Here is a 25,067-nt window from a genome sequence, read left to right as displayed (position 1 = left end):
CAGTGCATAGAGGGAAGGTAGTAGATGGTAGAAGAAAAATATCCCTGGTTTCTTGGCTTCCTCCTACTTCTACAGCTCTCACCTGAAGCACCACTTCTTTAGGGAATTCTCACTTGAACCTCACAAACCCTAACGATTTAGGTGTCATCTAACAGTCCCTGAGAGTAATTTAATTAGGTCATTATAGCCCTTAACAACTCTGTAAGAAAATTGAACAGTTGGTTTTCTCTTTATGAGACTATTTGCTCCAACAACTGATTTCAAGACTCTGCCTGTTACTTCTCATCTGTTTAGCACTCTACTTGGCACCTAAAAGGCTCTTCAAAAGTATTTGTTGATAGAAGGAGTAAATGAAAAGATAAATAAACAAGAAGAGTAGGGGGAGATTTCAAGAAAGCAGTGGGGTCTACCCAAGACTAGAGGAGTACTGAGGAAAGACTGCAAATTCTGCCCTCCCCCCTGTAAAAAGTTTAGCAGTACTAGGATTACTGTTGCTTCTAGAAATACTGTAGCCTAGAATTCTGAACTTCAATGATTTCTGTACACAGTAAATCCAGTAAAACTTCAAGTCTACAAAAAAAGTTGGTATCACTGGAAAATTTAGGATTACACATTTTTTTTTCAGGAAATATAAAATTTTCAACTCATTGACTTTCAATATTCCAAATTTTATATGTAAAACAAGCTATCATAAAACAAATAAGGAAAAAAATATTATTTGACACGATAGGGAAAGGGCTTAGATTGAGGAAAGATGGAAGAAAGTGGAAAAGGGGAAAATAATAAAGGAAAATAGAAACCAGGAAAGAAAAAGGATATTGTTTAGTTAGTGCAATGAAGTCAGATATAGTGATATTTAATGATGTCTATACTATACTATGTATTATATTCTGTACTTTTCCTGGGGAAAAAAATGGTTTCTTTATTTCTCATGGCAATTCTGCAAAGTAGGCATTGTTATGGAGGAAGAAAAGATCCAGAGTATGTAATTTGTTCAAGGTCAAACAGCTAATAAATATGTGAAGCTGGGATTCATATCCAGAGGACCCTACCTTGGTTTTCAGTACCTGGGTGTTACAGTGAATCTTTACCCTCAAGAATTTGAAATGAAGGGCACTGTCTGAAAATTAAACTTTATAATAACAGACTGTATATATATAAACTCACTGTAACCACAAAGATGGATTTTCTGGTCAGCAAAAATCTCACTAGATGTTGTATGTTGATACTGTACTGAGCAGGTTTAGGATTACTATAAACAAAAGAGTTGCCCCGGCCAAGTTGGTAGCACCATTTTCAGAATTCTGTCAGGATGAAATAAATTATCACAGTAGTGGGATTGTATTTTCAGGAATTTTTAAAAAGGTCATAATATAATTTTAGGATATAATCTCATTATGGGCAATATTTAAGTCTCTTATTTATGGAAGAAGTGTATAAGATTTCTTTCCTCTTTCCATGCTGCATATGTTAAGTGGTAATATTTTGAGGCCAATGAATTACACTAATTCTTTTTTTTTTTTTTTAATAGTAGCTTTTAGGATAAGTAGAAATTTCAAACTTAAATTTGAATGAACTTTGAATGAAAGGATGTATAACTTTTTAGAGTAAAGATGTGTTGTTTTAGCAACTACTTGTGTAAGGAATAAAGGAGATAGGTTTAACCAATATAAAATTAAATATATAACCAAGCAGAATCTTAATTTTATTATGTAGGATATTCACTTACATCTTATTTTTAAATTTGGAATAACATTTTCATTATTTAAAGTGATAATTTTGAATGCAAATTAAATTAACCTCTAAGTATAAACTGCTTAACAGTTTTGGAGGTTCTTGGTGTCCTGGGGTCATTTACTGTGTGGAGATTTCCCCTTTGATATTTAAAGAGAAGCGAGTTGACTCACTAACAGGATTGCTGGTTCTGATTTTCCATCGTGGTTTTGGAGGTCATGAGGCTACAGAATTTGATTTCCTTGATGTCATTCTCAGTCAATCAGTCCCCACATGGGCTAACTCCTAGTTATGTTCTTCTTTTTTTCTACCTTTTACTTTCTGGGAAAGAAGAAGAGATAAGCTACTCTTAAGTACGTTGGCTTAGTGAATATTTTATATGTGTTGGGAATCACGTAGCAATAACTATAATGTTTATAAAAGAAGTAAATACTAAAGCATTACAGATTTTATAAGTATTATCCTATGTCATAATATTTAAACATTTATTTCAGTTTTGAATAATTTTCTTTCCATAATTACATTAAGTCATAAGAATACATTAATATTTGTTCACAAATTTACTCCTTAACTTTAACTGACTTTTGCCTACAGTATTAAAAATATTTTATAATCGTCTATTATATATAATATACTGTGGCTAAGTGCAGTTTGGAAATCAAGCAATATGAGCCAGGTGCATAGGATCAGTTATTTCCAGTTTAGGAATCATGGAGTGGAGGAGAAAACAGATCCCCTCTTAAAGATTTAGAGGGTTTTGAAATGTAAAGAATAGGCATAGGGAGCAGCAGGAGGCTATACACAGATTAGTGAACAATGTTTTTGGAGATTTTTCCAGAGTCTGATGTGATTGGAATATTAGGGCAATGGGCTGGAGACAAGGATGTAAATACAGTGGAGATCATAGAAGAAAGGGCTAAAGGCTGAGATTAAAACTGGACACGTATGTTACTGGTGAACATGTCATCTCTGCCTTGGCCCTGAATGCAACTAAATAGCAGATAACAGTCATTGATATATTCATTTAACAAACATTTACAGACTCTGTATGTATAAGGTATTGAGCTGATTGATTAAAGAGTAAATGTAGCAAAGCAGCACATATGCATCTCAGGAGAACGGTATTTTAAACACCTTTAAAAAGATCTCTGTTGACAACTATCTTCTTTGGATCTCTACATGGAATTTTCTTTTTGGGGGGGGGTTGGTTTTAATTTTTAGTTTTTAATTCTATAACAAATATGAAGGTCAACTTTTTTTTTTTCCTTACCAGGTATTGAGAAATATAGAGTTGGTGATTTCAGATATTATTGGTTTGGGAAGGCCCATTCTAAACTATAAAAATATATATAATGTTTTGCTGACACAGTTAAGTAGTTACAGTCATTGCCTCACGTTCTTCTTATTCTTCATCTGTCCTCCCATCTCTGAAGTCAGGTAGCTGATTGTGTGATTGAAATCAGAGAAACCTCAGGTAATATATATTTGAAGGTGTTTTATTTAACCCTGGATGATTCAATCTTATATGAGTTGGTTAAATGACAGTCACTGAACCATGAAATTTCATGTAACTCTGTAGTTATTGTTTTATAAATAAAATCATTGAGGAGAGTTTCATTATAGTAAGAACCACTATGTGAGATGTATCAAAAAAATAAGTTGGTGAACCATAGACAGGCAAATTTTATATTTAAAAAACCCTAATTTATATTTATTCTAATTTTGTTGAAGTTTCTGTTATCATGTTATAATTTAATTTTATAGAAACATAAATTAGAACCAAATAGTCCTATACCACAAGCATAAATTTAAAGATATATGGAATATTTATCTCATTAGCACTTTGTGCCATGCATGCAGCTAAACTAATAAGCTCACCTTTACTACAAGACCCTTTGTTTTTAAATCTTTTGACAACAGAGGTGAAACAATAATAATTCAAAGTGATGGGCATTGGGAAAGACTGAGGTAATGTATTAGATGGCTGTGGCTTAAAAGGGAACTAAAGGCGGAAAGACAAATTAATCTGTCATGATGTGCTGGCTAAGAAATTAAATGGAATAAGATTTTGGAAAATGTGACAATGCTCTTTTAATGAGAGATGAAAGAAAGCCTGAAAAAAAGAAAGGAAGGAAGGAGGGGAGGGAGGGAGGGAAGGGAAGGAAGGAAGGAAGGAAGGAAGGAAGGAAGAAAGAAAAAGAAAGAGGAAAGGAAGAAAAGAAGGAAGAAAATAGTAAAAGAATTGATTACCTAGCGGACAGTAAGATGTAGACATCTTTTTTTTTTTTTTAGTGCATAATAATGGAAAAAAAATAAAGCAAAAATGTGTCAGAGTTGATTCGCATTATATACAGAAATACCAGAAGACTGTATAATGAGGCTGAGAACATGAACTAATGAAGAAGTATTACAACAAGAAAGAAAAAGGAAGATTAGTGTGGGAAACCAGAGATGAAGAATAACCAGTGAGGAGATCAGACAATTTCTCTAACCCTCCAGGAACTAAACACACAAAGGAGCCCAATTAGAAATAAACTAGCTAGAAGAAATATTTCTTAATAAATTGGATTATCAGTTTGCCTAAAGGGAATGAAATCAGAGCATTTGAGCCTCCTCGTTTCAGAACCACATGCTTTATTTTTTCAATTTTGATACAAATGTTCTTGCTTTTCAACTCATAAAATAAAAAAAAAAATCATGTGTGAAACAAATTAACAACTAATTAACAACAAATTAACAACAAAAAACTTTTGTTTTTTGAGAGAAGAATCATTTTCAACTGAATTATGGATACAAGGAAATTTCAGAAGTATTTGTCCAGGTCTTTTTTGTCAACGCCAGGTTACTGTGATGTATTCTCTGGGTTTTTACAAGTTTCCTGGGGACTTTTCATCTGTTAATTTAACCTAACAGCTTCTCCACATACGGGTACCATATATCTAGCATATAGAATCCTGATACTTGGCTTTAATTTGACAGAATATAGATGAACAATTCATTTCTGGCTGCTTATATATGTTAATTGGAAACAACACAACAAAAAATGTTTTAAACAGAAAAATGGGCAATACTTAGGGCCACAATGCTTCTTTTCCAGAATCTTTTACCATATCAGTTCTGGTTGCTGGTCAGTCACTAAGTAAACCTAGGGGAAAGCAAAGAATACCATCAGTGTGCAGTAACTTAGAAATTTTTATTATCCCTGTGAAATAAGTGACTCCATGAATAAGGGCAGTGTGGTTTCTTATTCTCCTCTTAAAGATATATATATATATATGTATGTATTTGTTTCTTTCTAACAACATATTGCAATAGAGGAAGTTTCTGATGACTCTCTATTCTGAAGTCAGTGGTTCTCCGCAGTACCCATGGCACACAAAATGTTTAGTCCTTTCATGGCTACTTCAGATTTCCTTGAGGTAAGACTGGCATCTTATTTTTAAAGATCCCAGGTTGTCTACTCTTTACACACCAGGGGGCGACCTAGACGGGATTTGAAGAATTAGCTGCCATGTCTTAAAACCATTAACTGGACATATTTATTCATTCATTCCACAAATATTTATTGAGCATCTGGTATTTGGCTGGGTGCTTAGGGACAAAACCTCAAATGTAATACATTCTCCAGCGTCAAGGAAATCACAAGTAAGCAAATATTTACAGTAGAGTGTGATAAAGGCAAGATGAATGAACCATGAGGGAGAGACTAGTGAGTAGTTTGGAGGGAAAGGAGGAAATCAGAGTAGGATTCCTAGAAAAGTAAGAGACTTTGGAACTGAGTCTTAGAAAGCAAATAGAAAATTGAAATTAACTACTTGAAGGTGAGTTTTGGGGGGGTAGGGTACGAATTAGTGTTTAAAGTTGAATTCCTGGAGAAGTATGTTTCATTCACTGTTTCATTTAGCAAATATGTATTGAGCAATTATTATGTTGCTTGGCTGAACCCTGGGGAATAACAATAAACAGGATGAAAAATGTTTGATCTTGCATGGAGCTTTCATTCTTGAGGGTAGACAAGCAAAATGCAAATTATTACAATAATAGCTAACACTGGTAGAGCACAAACTATGTGCCAGATACTGTTCCCTGACCACTGATTTCAAGCTTGCAACAACCTGTTGAGAAAGTTTCTATTATTATGGAGTAAATTGGGGAATAGTCATACATAATTAGTAGAGGGATGGGCTGGGTCTTAAAGCTAGGCAGCTTGGATTTGGGGTGTTTTCTTTCAAGTTCTATAATAAAATCCCTATCAAAATAAATAAAGAATATATAACATCACCTTGGGAAGTGGCAAGAAATATGATGAAAAAGAAAATTGTGTAAGCAGAGAGATTGGTGGAGGGGAAGATGCAGTTTTAGATAGCAGAGCAGACGTTGTCAGTATCTTGCACACACCTCTTGGTCTTTCAGTAGGATCAGGCCAACCGCCAATTACTATCCAACTACTATCCAGCTACTAGTAGTACCTGCATATCTTTGTCTGTGGGCTGTTTGTGAAGTCAAAGGAAGGCTACTCTGGTCTGAAGCAGGGCAGAACTGAAGTGGAGGAGAATTAACACTCCCAGAAGAGCTATCAAGGAATAATTTTCAGGAATTGATCTACAGCCATCCTCAGCCCTCATGAAGGATAACTTGGACATGCTTTGGGCATTCTAGGATATTTTCTAGAGTTTCTTCTGCAGGACTGAGCACCATTGGCCCACAACGGTGGCTGGCCTAATCACACACTCTTTATTGGTTCCATCCTTTGCCTGTCTCACTTGCTCACTCTCATAGCCGTGTTTCCCTTTGCCTCCCAAATGAACATTTATACTTGAATCCCTGTCTTGGAGTCTGCCTTTGGGAAAGCCTAAACTAAGATAGACTGGCTGGTCAGGAAATGCATCTCTGAGGGGAATTTGGGGGAAGAACATTCTAGATAGAGGGAACTATACATGCCAGTAACATGAGAAAGGCAGTAGCAAGGCCACTGTGATTGTCTGGAGTGGAGTGAGGACAGGGAGGAAGTGAAAAATGAGCTGGAGGAGCAGGTAGGGACCAGATAGCAAAGGTCTCTTTAGGCTATGGAGAGTCATTTGGAAAGTGAAAGTAATAGCGTACTGTTCTATATGAGACAGGAAAAATAAATAAATAACTAGTAGAGTATTGTCTCTAAAAGCAGACTTCAAAGAAGATATAACTCTTTCTTTTTATAAATGAGCAAAGTGAGGTCCAGGTCGCCTTGCTAGAAACAGGAAGACACAGGTCTTCTACCCAAATATGAATCCCAAATTTGTCTGATTCCTAATCTACATTTAAGAGAGTTGTGTTCATCTTAGAAGCTTACCATGAGAGTAAGCCCAACAAATCAAAGAGAAATGAATAAAAGACAGTAATATTGAGTGCCTTCTCAGAATGAACAAGCAATGCCTGTTTTTTGTTTTTGCTTTTGTTCTTGTTTTTCACTACTGCTTCTCCAAGTTCAGTGCTTCTAACTCTCACAGTGTAAGATAGAACAGCTCTTTCCACTCTCTCAAGTGAAGGGTGAGTGGCCTGAGAGGCAGGTGCTATCTATCCTACGGAATTCCACGTGGGTGTAGTGAAGGCAGGTCTGGAAGACAGGCCAAGTTTCACATGGGCATCTGAATACAAGAATTTCTGCTCTGTGGGATCCCCATCTCGAACCCTGTCATTAATGTGAATTCTAACACCTGCCGGTAAATGGGTACTTGATGTCGCCGGTAACTCAGTCATCAGCTAAAGTACTCCATCCAAATAATGAGATTGGTGGATTGAATCTCTGTGCAACTTTGTTTTCCGGAACTAAGCAAATGCATGGTGAATTTATTTGGTATGTTTGCTGTTTACTGCATGAGATGAGATGAATTCTAGTAATGTCAAAGGGAGAGATTGAATCATTAAGTACAGTCTTGGACAGGTGTCTCAAATGTCAATTCCAGGATTTAATGTAAACTAATCTTCAGAAAAGTTAGATTTCATGGAAATAAGAACCCAGAGGAATTCAAAGTGCAGGTAGCTGGATGCTTAAATCTCAAACACCTCTATTTATGACAATCTTTTAAATAAACTCTCTTATTTCTCTATTATCCTTCTGTGTTCTGAGGTAGAAAGTGTTTGAAAAACTGATATTGGCTCATGGGTAGGAAGGATTTATACAAATCAAGTTGTTTATTCTTTATTCCTAACACTGGCATATAGTCAGTTATTTGCAAATAAAGCCACAAAGTCAAATCTGATATCAGCCCACAGAGCTTTTGGCCTCTATAGGTGTCCCTGCAGAGTTATTACATATAGGGTGTACTTACAATCTGCTATGCTAGGCCATGTTTCCTGATCACAAAATATGATACCAGAAGATGGAGTCTGAAATTGTTAAGGAAAACCTGCCTAAATGGCCACCACATATCATATCTAAATATTGACAGGTCGAAAGGAACGTGGGTTAACTATCACTGAATGCAATTTGTAAAATGTATTGGCAAGGCCAAATCTGAAAACTAAGCCCTTGTATCTGTCTCCTCTTCAAGGCACTGTGTCTCCTACCAAACAACAAAAATATTTCAATTGCTGCTCTCTCTCTCTCTCTCTCTCTCTCTCTCTCTCTCTCTATATATATATATATGCTAATTTAAAAACCTTGGCTTTGAAAGCACAGAATTAAATTAAAAATTGTGCAAACCGATGCTGGAAAAGTAGAAAGGATTCATGATATATTTTGTGAATGTATTAATCTAAATTAATTTCCCAGAGACGGTATTTGGGAGCTCTTGCTGGTAGCTCTTATAACACTGGAAATGTCTTAATGGCATATTTACTTATCAATATTAAAGAGAAAAGGGCTGGCACAAAAACAATTGCTAATGACCTGTTCAATGATATAAAATCTAAAGATTACTTAAAGAAACTAATAATTGCCAAGAGATTTAAGTAGAAAGAGCATTGCTGAAGTAAATAAAGAAAGAACACAGCTCAGAACAAGGGAAATGGGTTGAGGAGAAAGAACATGAAATATATCAGTGAAGTCTATGATGTTACCAGATAAAGTTTCCTAGACTCTGCAGAAGTTAACAGAGACTTTTTCTTTCTTTCCTTTTTCTCTTCTTTTTTTTTCCCTGCCTCCCTCCCTCCCTCCTTCCTCTTCCTTCCTTCCTTCTTTCCCTCCTTTCCTTCTTCCTTCCCTTCCCCTTCCCTTCCCTCCCCTCCCCTCCCCTCCCCTCCCCTCGCCTCCCCTCCCCTCCTTTCCCTTCCCTTCCCTTCCCTTCCCTCCCCTCCCCTCCCTTCCCCTCCCTTCCCTTCCCTTCCCTTCCCTTCCCTTCCCTCCCCTCTCCTCCCTTTCCCCTTCCCTTCCCTCCCCTCCCCTTCCCCTTCCCCTTCCTTTCCCTCCCCTCCCCTTCCCTCCCCTCCCCTCCCCTTCCCTTCACTCCCCTCCCCTCCCCTTCCCTTCACTCCCCTCCCCTCCCCTTCCCTTCACTCCCCTCCCCTCCCCTCCCCTCCCCTCCCCTTCCCTTCCCTCCCCTCGCCTTCCCTTCCCTCCCCTCGCCTTCCCTTCCCTCCCCTCCCCTTCCCTTCCCTCCCCTCCTCTCCCCTTCCCCTTCCCTCCCCTTCCCTTCCCTTCCCTTTCTTTTTCTTTCTTTCTTTCTTTCTTCTTTCTCTTTCTTTCACTTTTTTCTTATATATACATTCTGATAAAATATTTTACCTTCTAGAATTGAGGTTAATGAACTTTTTCTATAAATAACCAGATAGTAAATGTTTTCCACTTTTCAAATATGATAATCTCGGTTGCAGCTCTTCATCTCTGCCATTGTATTCTGAAAGCAGCCGTAGGCAATAGTAGATGAATGGGTGTGGCTCTGTTTCAGTACAGCTTTATGTACAAAACCAGGCAGCAGGTGAGATTGACCTGAGGGCTGCTGTTGGCCAGTCCTTGTTCTAAAAAGTGATCTTTTATAGATATTTACCCCCGATACTACTCTTTTCCATGAACAAGAGAAGTATCAGTAATATTTTCTGGTGTAATACTTGAAGAATGGACCTATTTATTATAATCATTATGAGTGTTTAAATATGAAATGGAATTCATTATTAATGAATATTTAGTATCTTCTAGGTGCTTTTTGCAGTGTTTTGTGTATATGATCTCATCCAATACTGAAGACTGTAAAATTATCCCCATTTTAGAGAAATGCAGCAATGTTAAGAAATTTGGATGCATCTGTTTAAATTTTAAGTGTCAGTTTTAGAATTTAAAGCCTTTGCCTTTTCCAAATACTTGTACATGCTTATATGTATAAAATCTCTACACATGTTTTGTGATGAAAATATGAGTATACTTCGAAGACCTCATAACAGTTAGAATATAAATAAGCATGCCATGAAATATACTGTGAGAATTGTTAAACCTTGATCTCAAACATTCTATGATATTCCACCTCAAGAAGAATTTATTAGTTTCTAAGTTGGTGCTTCTTCCTTCAGAATGTACCAGAATTCAAGTATGAAAATATCCAGTGCCAGTGGTTCTTAACTGCGGACCATGTAACTACCCAGGGAATATTTGGAAAAGTGTGGGCTTGGGGTTGTAGCAACGATTACAAAGAGGTAATGACACTAGCACATGGTGGGTGAGCGTCAAGAATGCTAAAGACCCTGCACTAAGAATGACAGTCCCATGCAATGAATTGTCACACCCATCATGCCAAAAGTTCGCCACGCCTCTACACTCATTAAAAAACAAAAAACAAAAACAGAGGTGTTGGCTTGTGGCAGATCTTGTTGATTACCTAACCAATAGCCACTTCTTGCTTCTTCCTTGCTGATGTAACTTTTATTTTATTCAGGTAACACTTAGATGCCAGTGAGCCTCTGGGAATGCTGACCCCTCCCCAGTTGCAGAGGATGAGCCATGTTTTAAATCCAATCACAGTAACCCTCATTCCACTCTGCCAGTGATTGGGTTTAGACAAGGGCACCTGACTCTGTCCTTGCCTAATAGATGTAAGAGAAAGCCTACTTAACAGCTCCTTAGAAAGGTTTCCCTCCATGGTAAAAAGAGAAAGTTGAACAGGGAAACATCTTTCCTCACCCCTTTCTTCTTGATTCGGATGTTATCACGTGAGAATTTCATGCTTGGAACAGTTGCAGATATTTCTCAACTGTGAGAGAAAAACCGAGAGAATCCCAGAGAAATTGAACCAGTGCCTGACATTACTGAGGCCCTCAATTAATCTGAGGACTGCCTATCTTAGAGATTCTGTTATATGAGATTATCCTTAGAATGCAGACCACTTTTTAGTTAAGCATTCTTTTAGTTTCATAAAGAAGCATCCGAATTGCTACATGGGAACTATGATTTACCTTTGCCCAGGACCAAATAAAGTATATATATATGGAGCAGAGCCCAGATATAGATTTCTCACACTTGGCTAAAAAAAAATTTTAAACAGGGCTTGAGAGACTCTCTAATCCCCCACATCCAAGTTCAAACACAAAACAAAATATATGTCCGTCACCCCAATTTTGGGAAGAAATTTATTTTCTTGTTGAAGTGATTCAATAACGTTATGACTAGGAAAACATAACGTACAAAATACATTACATTACTTGCTTTAGAAAGCATGGTCTCACTTTAGAAGGTAATGCTCTAATGTTAAGAAAACTGCATCCATTCCAGGCAAGGTAGTAAAAAGTTATTTCTGTAATTTTAATGAAAAGCAACTCTGAAGGAATATAGTATAAAATGATAAAGTTTCTTTCTAAAAATTGTTAAACTTTTACTTGTTATACTAAAATAATTAAAATTACTAAAATACAATTTTTATAGCTAATAATTATCTGGAAATAAAATAATAAGTAATTGGAAGGCTTATAAATTTAGGTGCATGGAACCTTGTGGGGGGCAAGCAGATAGAGGGTAGAGATGGGGGATACCATTTGCTATAAAAAGATTGAAAAGGAAATTTGATTAGGACTAAAAATCACTCTGTTCCATGCATTTCCACCAAAATGAATAGTCTCCTTCTTTACAGAGGGTGACATATTAATTTTGGACATTTTTAATCCAATGATCTCTTCTATAGATTATATCTACAGAAGAAACCTAAAAACATCTATAATAAATCCATCAATCCAATAAAGGAAAGTTAATAAAATACAGGAGAGTTTGAGGGGAAAAATGAATACAGCTAGGTTGATTTTGGAGATTATCAATACCTCATCTTATTACCAAACCAAGTTTTGTATCTTCTTTAGTCGTTTTTGAATGTCAGTCCTTTCGATGGTATATGGCATCACATATTTTCTTAATGCTATTAGAGCTTTTTGGGGCATGTGGGTGTGGGAGGGACAGTAAGCATTTGCAACAGAATCTTCATCTCAGTGACTTTTCCAATACCATCTGGATTCCTGCATATTCTCTGCATGTCTATTCAGAAGGAGAATTAGATAAAAAATAGATCAGAGGATGTAAGCATGCAAAGGAAAAGGAAGTGCTCTCTTGTTCAACCCTCCCAGTTGAGCTGTTTCCTGGTTAAAATACTAATACATGGCAGTTGGCCTGTGAAGTCCATGCCAAGGCATGAGAGTTTGGCATGATCAAATGAGTGTATCATTTCCGCCTCCTTCTGTCGGCAGTAATAAACAATCCAGCCTGGTGATTGGAAGAGCACATTTTCTTTGTCCTGAACATGCTGTATTTATCCTTCACGAATATCCACAAAACTCAGCAGGGATTTGGTTGAGAGAGTAGTATCGCTCCTTGCAGAAAAACTGGTAATGAATCTGGGAGGCTTTGTACAAGATCTGAAAGCTGCCTTCAGAATTTGCCTGAGGCGGTGTGTATAGACAGGAGTTAAGGAGATGATGTAAACTACAGGGAAGAACGAGGGGAGTGGGTGAGGCAAAGCCCAAGTCAGAATGCCCTCTGAATATTCTCTCAGCAAGAGGGAGTTAGAGGTTCAGACTATGGTCTGGGTATATAACCTTTTCCTTCTACTACTGGGAGTTAACTAGTAACTCTGGTTTGCATGCTCTGTTTTCCTTGAAATATGTAGACATTTAAAGGAAATTTTCTATCTCTGTCTTGGACAGCATGCTTTAAAGATCCGTTTCAACTTTGTACTTCTACCTTAAGAATTGTTCCATTCTTCAGTGTCTTCTAAATCGTTTTTTTTTTTTTTTCTCCCAATAATTTGGAAAATATGCTTTGGAAATGGGTTCTGGGAATGAGATTTCAGGGTGCTCAGAGGAATACCTTTGTTTGCATTCACCTGGAATGCTTATTTTAAAATGTTAGAATCTGGTTACCACCCCTTCCCCTCATGAACAGAGAATTTGAATCCTCTGGTGTGGGGCACAGAAATCTGCTCTTTCAACAGATTCTCCAATGATTCTGATACACACTAATGCTGGGACCCCGCTGTTTTAGAAAGTTGTAGGAGGATAGACTGTGAAAGAGAAAACAAGGTGACAAGCTGCGAAAATAAACAAGGTGAATTTTTTTTCACCCATTGTTTTGGCATGGCATGAACCTCACTAAATACCTACCATGTTTGCTTTAGAATGCCACTTTACCCATAATATATATTCATGAGGATTTTTCTTAACAAACATCAATTTCATAAATAGGAATGAAAAGTTTCTAAATCTAATTTCACTGAGTCTGGAAAACAGAACATGAAATCACATAGGGAACATCTTTCTGTATAACCTTACAAAGAGAATCATTGTTTTCTGTTTACTTTCGTCTTTATGAAATGCCTCTTCTAATATTGCATTCTTGTAAAGCATAGATCAAGAAACTGAACCATGCCCTCGGGGAGAGAGGGAAGCTAGGCCTAGACGTTCTCAAATAAAATATATTAATATAATGATTATAAAAGTGTTTTGATGAGGAGAAATACATCAGGGAGTATTTGGTTGGTAGGCCTCAATAACTTTTATTAAGTTATTTGAGGGAATATTTACCAGTAACTATAATGTTTACTCTTAAGCACACATTTCTCTCCATGGATTTCCCACGAACCATACCAGCTTCATCAGACTTTTTAATCTCTTCCCGTGAAACACACATTTTCAGCTATAATAAACATGGAAGTGAATACAATAGCACCTACAAGATTGGGATCTTGGCAAATTTGGAAACATTTCTCCACTTCAATTTTAACATAAAAAATAAGATTCCCACTATGGATGTGGACCTCAGTCTACCAGAAATGAGGCTTCTGATAAATTTCCATTATTCATTAGCTGATTGAATTGAAAACCAAGATTTCTGGAGAGTCTCAAGTGTAGCAATGTTTCAGTTGGAAAATGTTAGGGGAAATATATTATTAGATTAATTAGATAATTAGAAAAAGTCACAGCTGCACCCTTTGACAGCGCATTTAGTGTCTCTGTGTTAATGAGGCAGACCATAAACTCTCCAAAAATGAAATTTACAGAAACATTTATTTATCTGATATTGTGAAAGCTGATTAAAAAAAGACCTTGTATTCTAAGAAACTAGGCTCTTATAGATAGTAATCAGGGCCTGTTTCTATAGTCTTGATTTCATATTTTTTTGTTCATAATCATACACTGAAATATATTGTATATTTTTACTTTGATATGCATATCTTTAGTTCAGTTGTAAGATATTTGTTACTGGTTTTCATAATTGAACCACTAATGAGGTGGTAGAATTGTAGCCTTGTGTCTCCACCAGGCAAAATACAATTCAAAAATCTTGTTACTCTCAAAGGGAGTTGTTATTTCCTCTTTTTTTTTTTTTCTTCTTTTTTCTTTATTAGGCCATACGAGATTATTTTCTAAGAGAGTAGATATTATTTTCAGCCATTTAAATATTCTTTCCAATATCTTCCTAATAAGGAAGGGAATATTTTCTCCTGTTGTCAAAAAAGCACAGCTGTGAGTTTTTCTAATTGCTCAATTAATCTAATGATACACTTTTCCTCTCATTATCAAACTAATATGTTTCAGCACCCAAGCTGTATTCTTTACTGGAGCTGTCTTGTTTGTTTTTGATAATACTGACTTGTGAAATTGTGTACATGCTTATTATAATTAGGTAATATAAGCTCCATATTTTACATTATAAATGAATTGGCTTTTGAACCTGGAAAAATGTTGCTTTATGCAAAACATCTCAACTAATAGTAACTTTAGCATTTTCACCTTTGTTTGAATTTCAGCTACTACTTTCTTGGAATAAACTATAGTCTAAATTTTTTTTTTTAAATAAGTCTAAAAGAAATGTTATCATCATAATAGTGAGCAATAAGCAAAAGAACAAATGGGTGTAGAAAACCTTTCTTCTAATTTAATAAATTATTCCAAACATTCATACAAAGTATACTTATTTTCTAATGTAAAATAATTTGCATCAGAAAACAAGTGTTTTCGTAATTGATTTTCATACATTTCTTTTTCTTTTTATGAGATTTTAGAGGAAATAGCACATAGGCCTCCCTATCAGATTAGCAAAACTACTTCAGAAATGGAATTGTTTCATGAATTGCCTTTTAATATTATTATATATTTTTCCTGTTCCAAATGCTAGTTTTGGTGAAACAATTGCTTCTTTGCTCTTGCTCAGAGATTGTCCACATGACCCTTACAGTCACTGTTCTCTTCAATGACATCAATTCTCACCTTAATCACCTTTAAGCTCTTAAAACAGGAAAGGGACACTGTTGGGCCTTTTGCATGCATTGTCTACTGCAACTCTCCTCTTGACCCTTTAGCATTGTTGTTGTTTGCCTTTCACAGGGAAGAGGACTATATTTGGGATAAGGAACTTGAAGGGACACAGAATCAGTAAATAACGAGACCAAGGTGCCAACCTAATCTTGCTCCAGAGCCAGTGTAGTTCATCTCTATGCTATATTGCCAAGGATCATATTGGATTTATTACCCGCAGTGTTGAACTTCTGACTGATTCAATCTGTGCTCTAAAATGAACCACAGCTCTCTGTCTCTTAGTCCTAGGGAACTCTAAGCCTTATTAAAGTGAAATTTTTGATCAGCTTGTTGATTTTCCTTTGAAATTCATTCAGAGTTGCTCTCTTGGTTCCCATCATGTCATTGCAATTTGGTAAGTTTGGACCTTTTTCTCCTTATAAAGATGTATCTGTGAGCAATTCTTCTCAGAAGATCCCATGTCTTTCTTCTATCTCCTGCATTAATAAGTAGTAAATAAGTAAATAAGCCTCTATATACCATGCTTGATTTCTACAATTGGACGTTTGAGTATAGAAGAAAAATACTTAGACTTGTCATGCCATTTAGTGGCATGTTGGTCAATATTAAATATCCAGAACAACGAATGAAAAAATAAATATACATTTTCTCCATTATTTAAAAAATATTACAGAAAAAAAAACTTTAAAATGCCTTTCTGAAAAAAAAATTTTTTTAAATGCCTTTCTGCCAATTTCCTCTATTATTAGAATTAGTGATTAACCTATCTTGAGTTTTTGCTGTTGTTTTCTGCTTTGTTTTAACATTGAAAATAATATTTTTAGGATGAAAAGTTTACTGGAAATATTCGTTTAGTCTTTAAACCATTTTATAATTTATCCATTCATATACCTCTCCTTATTTTTATTATTTCTATTTTGATCTTCATAATATACCTAGAAGAGCAAACAATATTCCATTATTCATGTATTCATGAATTATATGTATATGTATGTATGTGTATATATATAAATATATATATACAGAGACACACACATACATTACACACACACAGTTAAATACTTGAAAGAGATAGAGGAGATGAACATTAAAACAAAAAATTTCATAACTTGAACGCCTGCTTCATGTCAGTGTTTGTGCAAAGTGTCTGGAGAGCAAAAGGAGTATCCTGTTGAACAATATATCAGTTGTAGTTTTAGAAATCATAATCAGACTGCAGTGTATTTTATGGCCATTTTTAATATTGCACTCGATAGAGCAATATACCTTCAGTCTCTGATTTCAGTTGTCAAAAAAAAACCCCTATTTTGCTGTATTCTACAATCATTGTTTGAAAAGAGAAATCAAAGCTAACTCAGCCAAGAAATATTAAAACTAAACATTTTTGCATGACAAATAGGCACTTATTAAAAAAAATATCTATTCCTTCAACTGCTTTGGGTGACATGATAGTTAAAAGCCCATCAACCTGAACTTGAAGTTATGTCTTGACCACTGTCAGTAGTTTGAGGAGGCTATTATTCACATGCCATTCAAGACCTAAACATATTTTTATCATCACTGCCAACAGTCATAAATAACAAATGTCATCTGTCAAACTCTTGGTTTATATTGGAAGAATACCAATACACAAAAAAAGAATAAAAATACAGTCTAGTTTAGTTGATTTCAGAGTCTTAGATTGGCCTGACTATTAGTAGGCTGGGTCTCTCTCGAGAAACAAAATTTTGCTTTTGTCTCAGTTTCCCAACTGAAAAATGAAGGCTTTTGGCCAAATAATATTTTGAGATTCTCAAGCTTTAAAATCCTATCATTTCCTACTTGAAGCTTTAGCTGTTGTGTGTGAAAACTATTTTAAAAATTACCTGTGTCCTCCAAAATGATGATTTTTTTTTCTAAACACAGATAGTAGACATGGCTCATACCAAGCTTTCTTTCTTCACATTATGTTTTGATGCAAGAAATGTTATCTTGAAAAGGCACTGCTCTGCATTCTGTATATTTGTTTTGTAACTCATGCTCTTGCTCTTATTCAGCAAAGTAAACAAACATTCCAATGGGGTTAAGGATTAATGGCAAGGAATTGCATGACTGTACAGCACGTAACCTTGAGGGAAGAGATCAAGGGAAATGTCAGTCAAACACCTGCCCTTAGCGCAGTTGCTAATTAATTCGTGAACATTGACTCGGGTTGCAGATTTGCTAGTGTACAAGGGAATCAAGTCCCATCCTATAAATACTGCCTTGATTTAATGAGGCTTTAATAGGATTAAATGGTTTTAACTTTATGACTTCATGTTTTTGATTATGGTTGTGTAGTGCTTTTTGATATGGAGAGATATGGATTTCACTGGGTTTTAACAGTAGACTCTAAATGAAAGGTAAGGGGAATAAAAAGGGGAGAATGTGTCATTAACTCAGTAACTTAATTTTCTAGAATCTTAAAATAATATTAAAGGTTAAATTAGTCTCAGGCTACCTAGAAGTAAACATGATATATTACTCAGATTCTCCATCTAAAGTAATTACCATTTAGTTAAATAGACTGTTTTTTATTACTCTAAATCAGAGCTATTTTGCTATATCAAAGCCTCAAATGTAAGCAGAGCTTGATTCTAAACCATTTTTTTAAATTATATTTCACTATCTTTCGTATTTGAAGATAAAGTGATGGTAACTTGTCATTCTATAAATCTTTTGGTATAAAATAAGAATATCACTGTGGATTTGTAATTGGTTGCTGCAGTTTTCTATTATTAAAATTTCACTTTGACCTCTCAGAAAAACTGAAAAGTGATTTTGTCATGCTGCCATTTTAGGTGTTGGGATGATACTGTAAAATAATCAAACCAATAAGTTTCAAGGCTCAGCTCAGACTGTTATTATTAGTAGTAGTATTATTATTATCATCATTGCCATCATCGTTATTATTTTAGTCAAGATTACTTGAAATCTACTACATAAAATATATTTATAGGCATAGACTGAGATGTTTTTAAGTTAATATCTACTGGGACATGTGGTAATTGAACAAATCAAATTATATCATTCCCCAGGTATAAAGCAATTCAAACATTTCATATTTATCTTAGAATAAAGACCAAAAGTATTAATTATGGTCTATTTTCTTGATCTAGCCCATCTTTCCAGGCACTGTAGTTACCTCAATAAAGAAAGCAGACCAAATCCTTGCTCTTAAAGATAAAGCTTATAGTATAATAGGGAAGACAGACAATAAATGAGTAAACCAAGGTAGGTATATTGATAGATAGTCATAGGTATCACGAAGGAAATATTAACACAGCTACTTCAGAGAGAGTGACTAAAGCAGGAACGATCAGTTTAGAGCCGGTGGCCAGAAAATGCCTCTCCAGGTAACTACTATTTGACCTGATAACTGACAACAAAAAGAAGACAGCCTTGCAGGTTCTGGAAGCAGAATATCCCAGACAGGGAGAACAGCTAATGCATTAGACTCCAAGGAAGGAACAGGCTTGACAGTTTTAAGGGATGGATTGGAGCAGAGTCAGGTAAGGGGAGAGAAGCACCATAAGGCGATCAAGAGCAGATCCTGTCATGTTTCCAATGTACTGAGGTGTAATTGCCCCCTACTATCCAGTTTCCTTGCCCTGTTTTCAGTTTCTCAAGTGGACCATGTACCCCTCAGACCCAAATGCATAAAGCTTCTTTCTTTTTTACTATGACCGTCGTATCCCCAGCTTCTAGCAGAATGTGTAACCCATAGTAAGTGCTTAATAAATACTTATTACATGAACGAAAGAAATGTTTTCACTAATTCATATCTCTATTGCTTAATGAGAATAGAGCAGTATTCTCATGCTCCCACCCTCTTACTCCTTGGGATAGATGCTTTTAATTAGTTCCCAAATATTAGGTCCAATCTTTTTTTTTCTCTTGCCCACTTTTCACTAAAGGGCTTGAAAAAGCAATATATTTACTTTGCCTGCTTTTCCTGCAGTTGAAGGTGTCAGGAGAGCCAGTTCTGATCAACAAGAGCAGAAACCAAGGAAGAGATATTTTCCTTCTCTATGAAAGGGGAGATATATAATTTTATTCCCCTGGCTACCCTTGCTTCCTGTCTTTGGACATGACTGTGAGGATAGTGTGCCTGAATGTTCAAACCACTGATATTTGAGGTTTCTATAACTTACTGCCCAGTAATATTTCCCCACCTCATTGTTCTATACATATTTTTCCAAGGACATTTCTTATTCTCACAAAGGAATCAGTTCTGACATCAGAATGGAACAATAAAAGAAGTTCCTCTTATAAAAATTGTTGTTTGTTTAGTTCTATATCAAACTCTATATCTAGAGATGGCAAGCTTATTACACAGTATCTTTCCTGATGTTGGCCGTTTATCCTTTTTATTATATTTTACTTCCTGGCTTCTTTTGCCCAACTGTCTTACTCCTTATTGCTTTTGCACACACAGCAAAGAGGTATGATTTCTGTTGTGGACCCTTTCTTGCTGCATATTGGATAATTAATTAGGTAACTAATTTGTTTGTATGTTCAGTGCAAGACAGTTTACCTCTTAGATAAGGAAAAGACTCCATGTTTCTAGCTTTTCCCAAATAAAGAGAAGATATATGTCATTTTTATACTTTTCTCTAATATTTTTACAATTTAGCTTCTTTAACCGAATTTGGCTATTTGTATTTGAGTATATACTGTAATTCCCTAGAATGTCAGTGTTATGTGAAAAAAATTAAAAATCTGCTTGAGTTTCTTGTTTATAGAGTTTTAAAAAACTTTTCAATGCCCCCCAGAATCACTGATTCTTTGTTCTATCTCAAACATAACTCAGAGGATTAATATTTTTTCCAGTTAAGGATTTCACTTTACAATATCTTCTCCAATACCCTGCCAATTCAAAGCTTTGTCCCATTGTCATTACCAGGTTATAATAGTTAAGTTTATTAGTAACAATAGTAAAATAACAACTTTATAATTTTTTATTGAAGTATAGTTGACTTTTACAATATTATATTAGCTTCAGGTCATTTGACGTTTTTATAGAATATACTCCATACAAAGTTATTATAAAATATTGACTATATTCCTTGCGCTGTACACTATATCCTTGTAACTTATTTATTTTATACCTAGTAGTTTGTACCTCATAATTCCCTTTACCTATTTTGCTTCTCCCCTTACCCCTCTCCCCTCTGGTAACAACTAGATTGTTTTCTGTATCTGTCAATCTGTTTCTGTTTTGTTAAATTTGTTCATTTATTTCTTAGAGTCTACATATGAGTGAAATCATACACTATTTGTCTTTCTCTGTCTGACTTATTTCTCTAAGCATAATACCCTCCAGGTCCATTCATGTTGTCTCAAATGACAAAATTTCATTCTTTTCTATGGCTGATTAATATTCCATTGTAGATATATACCGCATCTTCTTTTAACCTTATGGTATTTGTCTTTTGAGTTATGCTCCTCAAATTTTATCCTCTTATAGGATGATGTTGGTCATTTCTATCATTCTTCTGTGAACCATACACATTGTGTGTGTGTATAGGATGATGTTGGTCATTTCTATCATTCTTCTGTGAACCATACACATTGTGTGTGTGTGTGTGTGTGTGTGGTGTGTGTTCTTATTAAAGTGCTTGCCACATTGTCCTGCTCTTAATTATTTCCATTTGTCTCCTTCACAAGAACATGGACTCCTCGAGGGCAGGGATCTCATTCCATTCTTCATAGTGTCTTCAATTCATAGAATAGAGCCTGGTGCTGAGCAAGAAAATAATAAATATTTTGTACATCATTGATTTAATAAAGGAGTGGGTGAATGAATGAATGTGTAAGTATTACTTTCTACATCTCGTACATAGGGTGACTTTATATTTCTGTGTAGCTAGGGGTCCATTTGACACGTCTCTGAGAATCACTGACAAACTATAGCCTCTGGCATAGTTTATGACAATTTTTAATGTGATTTAGCAGTTTTGTAACTCAGTTTCCACATGAAAAGTAACAGATATCTTCTCTTATTAATATCTTCTCTTATTAAATTAAGTAACAGATATCTTCTCTTATTAAAATCGAATTGAATTTATTTGATACAATATTCTTATACAAACCAGAATGTAACCAATGTAGCTCTAGCCTTCTGTGGCCACAAATGCTGTTGATGGATGTTGGACGAACTCCAGGGGATTTTTTTAGAAGAATCTGTATTATACCAGATTTTCTTTGGCAAATTCACAGAATAAAGATTTTGACTAAGCTTTACGAATCATGATTACAATATATTATTTCCTTTTCTATCCATTTCTCCCTTCTCAATTGTGCCGGGTAGAAATGAAAAGGATTTATCCAAATTAAAAACTAGAGAGACTATCTACTATCAAAACATTTCTTCCAAAGTGTTTTAAAAGAAAAATCTAATGGGAGAAGTTACCAGGTAGAGAGGCAGCAAATAGAAGTGATCAGGGGGAGTTTTGAGACACCATAGGGTCCTCCTTTCTGGGGCACATCTCCTCTCCTCCCTTTAAATTCAACAAAAGGGATACAGACTAGACCCTACCTTGTGGCTCTTTTCAATTACATATTACCAGATAGAGTAGCCTGAATTCACAGGGGAACATGAATTTACAGACTAAAATAACCAGATACCTAAGAAGTACAAAGAGTATTTAAAAAAAAAAAAAAAAGGTATCAAAGTGAACATCAGAGGCATAATTATTAAAACAGATGACTGAGAATATAATATTATATGATAAGCACATAAAGATGATAAGGTTAGATAATAGCAATATGAATCAAGAACAATAAATCATAAAAGGAGCCAGTAGTAAATGAACACAATTGATGAGCTATATAGCTAGAAGGATAAAGCTGAAAAGTGAATTAGTGTGTTGAAAGATCAAATTGAGGAACTTTTCCAGAAGGCAACAGCTAAGAAAAAAGAGATTAGTTTTAAATCAGCAGAAACACTGCCCATATAAATAAGTTAAACTCTTCAATTAAAGGACTTAGTCTTAGAGTAGATGAAAATAAATAAATAAAAACAAGATCTAACAACATATTGTCTACAAAAACATATTTAAAACAAAAAAGCACAGAAAGGTAGACAAAGATATACTAAGTAAGTATATGCCTATGGAAAACAGTAGTAAACAACTAACATGACAAAATATGATTCCAGAAAAATAACTCAAAATGTCAGAGAAGGGTATGATATTCTGGTAAAAAGACTAAAAGAAAAAAAAAAGCTGTAGTCAGCATAAACTTGTATGTAACCAGCAATATCACCTCAAAATATGTAAAGCTTTAACTGTCAGAACTGAAGAGAGGTATAGATAAACTTATAAGTCTAGTTCAAGATTTTAGCACCTTATTCACCGAAAATAATAGCTCAAACAGGCAAAAATAAATAGAAATATTGAAAGCCTGAACAATAGGATCCAAATGTTTATTTTATAGGTATTTTTTAGTGTAAAAGTAGATAAATAGATAAATGTTTGAGATTTGAACTATGTTTATGTGTGTGTATGTTTGTGTATGAGACAGAGACAGAAAGACACCTATACCCAAATTCAAATAATATATTATTTTTGAACATATATACAACATTTACAAAGTAGACCATATGTTTGACTGAAAAGATAGTCTAATAAAGAGGATTTATGCAATCCTAGCAATTTATGCAGTTCCATTTTGGAATCTTCATCACCTTAAGACTGCATGGCATATTCTTTTTTACACAACAAAATTATGTTAGTATACAGTGATACTGGGGAAATTAAGTCGCCTAAAAAGGGAGTAAAAAAAAAAAAAAGGGAGTGAAGTTAAAGAAGAGAAGGCATTCACCATCCTACAACCCTACACACAAACATATAGCTACTTTCTGTAGTTCTTCAGTCTTGTCTGATAATCATATTTTATGGCACTTTTAAAAATATACCATATTGCTTTAATAATAGTAATTTATGAAGCATTACTTACATGGCACATATAGTGTTAACAGTTATGTTTCAATACCTCAATAAAAGCTTCATGAAATAGGTAGTAGTATGCAAGTGTAATGAATGAAGAAACTGGAGCCTAAATAAATTAACTTTTCAGCAACTGAACAGAGCTAGAATGTGTACCAGAACAGCTTGGTTCCAGATTCTGAGACTTCTCCAGAGACAAGAGTGTTACTTGAGAATAGGACTAACTAGGCTCGTAAGAAGCATCCAGTAAATGCATGTTAAATTAAATTAAATTATCTTCACTGTAATGAAATTCTGACCACAAAAACAGAGGTTGATATTGATACCACTTTGGGTACATAGTTGATACAAAATAATTTAAAATAGAGCAAAGTAAATCTCAATGCCAGAATGCATGCAACTGTGTAGAGAACCACTGTCTCAGCAATGAGCCCCATGTATCCTTGCAATGCACTGTTTCATGAGTGCATGTGGTAATTACAGCCATAAGATTTGAGTAAATCAATTCCTTAATGTAGTAATGGCATTGCAAGAGTAGTAATGGTAATATTAATAACAATAACCATAATCCTGTGAAAGTTTGGAAACATAAAGTCTCCTGGAGACTATGCAGCTATTTGCTAAATGACTTTTTAAAAGGAGAAATAATTTATTTTTATTGGCTTTGACCCAACAAAATATTAATATCCTTACATCATTTTTATCTTGCTAATAAAGGAGTTCAGAATTTTTAACATATTCTTGCTAGGCAGTGATCCAAATCATGCCCTCTAGTTGGTATTACAGTATCAGTAATTGGTGTCTCATGTTAACATTTATTTAAATCTGCTGATTTAACATTTAAAAATTCTGGGGTTAATGGATCTGTATTCACAGATCCATTAACCTCAATAAAAACGAACGGAAACTCTTGTGAACTAAAATCAGTTCAGATCATGGATTTGCTTTCTCTAATACTCACATTTAGATGGTCCTGATAAAATGTCAGGTCATGAAAAGGTCTACTAATGTAGTAATATTCAAGGTGATTTTCAGTGTTTTACCATTGTTATTGTCTTATGCAACAGAAGCAAAGCTTCCCTATAAAATATGGTCCATATATAAACTATCCTCCACACATACATTTGCTGAAGCTTATGGATTCTTACAACACTCTAGAATTGTCTTCTCTCAAATTTCTGCAACTTAATAAAGCCCATTGGGTTTCCTCAGTACTTATCAGAGACCCCTAAATCCTAGGGACTTCAAAATCTGGTTCTCTCTTCTGAGAAAATATAGTAAAGTAATATGACAAAAACTTTCATGTTATAGAAACTACTGGACTCTAAACAAATGTAAGAACTGGAGGGAAGGCACTAGAACAATTTTTACTACTTTCTAGCAATGTGAGTGTGAGAGAGTCACTGAAACTCTCTAAGTTCAAATTACTTTATAGTAATATTCAAGTACAGGAATGCTTTTATGTGTTTTTTTGTTTGTTTTTTGGTTTTGTTTTAGTATTTTGAGGCTTGAAAACAGTTTTTTTTCCTTTCTAAATTAACCAGGTGTAATATACAGAATAATTCACACACAGTAAATGTACAACTCAAATGAAGAATTAGAACATTCTCAACATCCTGAAAGTTCCCTAATGTTTCTTCCCCGTGAATATTCCACACTATA

The sequence above is a fragment of the Balaenoptera musculus genome, chromosome 3, assembly GCF_009873245.2.
Source record: "Balaenoptera musculus isolate JJ_BM4_2016_0621 chromosome 3, mBalMus1.pri.v3, whole genome shotgun sequence".
NCBI lineage: Eukaryota > Metazoa > Chordata > Mammalia > Artiodactyla > Balaenopteridae > Balaenoptera > Balaenoptera musculus.
The sequence above is the reverse complement of the archived record's forward strand: the minus strand, read 5'-3'. Positions refer to the sequence as shown.